The sequence below is a fragment of the Bos grunniens genome, chromosome 28 (genome assembly GCF_055505025.1).
Source record: "Bos grunniens cultivar Pamir isolate PY7600 chromosome 28, Bosgru_T2T1.0, whole genome shotgun sequence".
Taxonomy (NCBI): domain Eukaryota; kingdom Metazoa; phylum Chordata; class Mammalia; order Artiodactyla; family Bovidae; genus Bos; species Bos grunniens.
In genome coordinates this window covers 17,501-18,137 of record NC_141192.1, presented here as the reverse complement: position 1 = coordinate 18,137, position 637 = coordinate 17,501, and positions in this window count along the sequence as shown.

The following is a 637-nucleotide window of genomic DNA, read 5'->3' as shown; positions in this document are numbered from 1 at the left end:
CGGGGGCTGGGTTGCGGCCTCTGGCCCTGACCTTCGGTCTCCTGTCCCCCGCCTCGGGTGGCGTCAGTGGGGGCCGTGGGTCTTCTGACACAGCAGATGCTCTCGCTTCGCCTTCCCGGCGTGTGCTCCGCGAGCGGCCCTCCCCGCGGTGGGGAGGGCTGTACCGCTGCTGCGCTGTGCCCCCCCGCGTGGGTGCGCGAGCGTGCCTCGTTGGATCCTCGGTGGTGCTCCTGGAGCGCTCCAGGTCGTCGCTCAGGTGCCTGAGGCCGAGCGGTGGTGTCGTTTCCCTTAACCCCGGTGTCCTCCTCGGGTCCCCACCGCGGTGGTGTGTGTGTGTCCCGTGAGTGGGCTCTCTTTTGGGGGGGGTCGAGGCGGTAGGAGAGGCGTGCCTGTTCCCCTCGTCGTCGAGGCTGACGGGTGAGGCCTTGCAGGGGACGGGACGCGGGGCTCTGCGCTGGCCCCGGCCGCGCAGACGCTCCTGTGTCGGTGGTCCGCCTACCTGTACCGCAGACCCCTCCCACCCCAGCTGAGGACTGGTGGCTCGTGGAGCGCCTCCGTGGGCCCGAAGGAGAGAGACGATCCGGGTGAGGGGCGGCGAGCCCTCGGTGAGAAAGCCTTCTCTAGCGATCCGAGAGGG